This window comes from Lupinus angustifolius, chromosome LG12 (genome assembly GCF_001865875.1).
Source record: "Lupinus angustifolius cultivar Tanjil chromosome LG12, LupAngTanjil_v1.0, whole genome shotgun sequence".
NCBI classification, from domain to species: Eukaryota; Viridiplantae; Streptophyta; class Magnoliopsida; order Fabales; family Fabaceae; genus Lupinus; species Lupinus angustifolius.
This window is the reverse complement of record NC_032020.1, coordinates 9,646,389-9,647,617: the sequence shown is the minus strand read 5'-3', so window position 1 is coordinate 9,647,617 and position 1,229 is coordinate 9,646,389.

The window sequence follows — 1,229 nt, the reverse complement described above, 5'->3', positions numbered from 1 at the left end:
TAGGCACCAAGAGAACTGATTGTTTTCTCGCTTAAGCGAGACAACTCTTGCTTAAGCCACAAATGCCTCAAAAATGGATGTGCCCTCGCTTGAGCAAGACAGCTCTCGCTTGAGCGAGAGGGCTCCATACAGACTTGACTTCTTTTTAAGTCGTCTGAACAATAACTCTCATATATACGAGAGCCTAATGGTATGTTTGTCATCAAGAAGTTTTAAAGGTAAATAACTATATGAAATTCTTGAAAGTAATAAAAGTAAGGAATTGTTTTGTTAAAGGCGAGGGCCAGAGGGCCCGTTTTGGGCGTTTTTAGCGCCCGAGTGACCGTATTTCGCCCGAGCACAGACTAGACAGGTATGTTGACCAATTTTTGATGGATTTGTCACTTGAGCGACAGTCCCTCGCTTGGGCGAGAATCAGGAAGAGAGTTGAGTCTATTTTGATGAGTTCGTCGCTTGAGCGAGAGACATACAATATTTTTGACTATTTATGATTGTTTGATTGCTTAGGCAATAGCCCTAGCTTGAGTGTGAAGTGTATTTACACTTGAGAAAGACCATGACTCAGATGATTGAGCCTGGTGCCCACAATTGACAAACTTATACAAGTACCTTTGTTCTTATGCCTATTTAGGGCAAGGTTTCCGACTGTGATGTCGTAATTAGAGCAATTCCCAAAAAAAAGGATTACACGATACCACACAGCGAGGTCGTCTAACCGTAAGAGGCTTGGTCATGTGGCCGTCCAGGGTGATTCAGCGATGGTTCGTAGTGGTAGGGATGTTATTCCTCTATTTACGTGTTGACGTAAGATCAGGTCCCACATGAAGCATTCCTTTGGGAGATGTCTTAGGTTAGGACGATCATATAAAATAATGATTAAAAGATTTAAGCGGCTAACCTCAGTTAGTGTGCATACTCATTATGGATAATGAAGTAGTGGAGAGGAAATTTATGGGAGAAGAACGAGCCTTGAGATGTTGAGAGGGACGGCGATGGCGGTGATTCGTTAGCAAAGTCTTGAGGGTGAGTCTAGGTGAGACGAGTCCCTTGTATTCCTGGATGAGGTATTATGTTGGATCGGACAGTTCTCACAGCACAAACTAGACGATCTCTGACAACCCCTCTTTGTAATCAGTCTCAATGAGAGGGATGCCCAGAAAGTGTTTGATACGACACCATCCTGAAATGGACAGTTGTTCGGAACAGATCGATCATATATCCTTGCGATA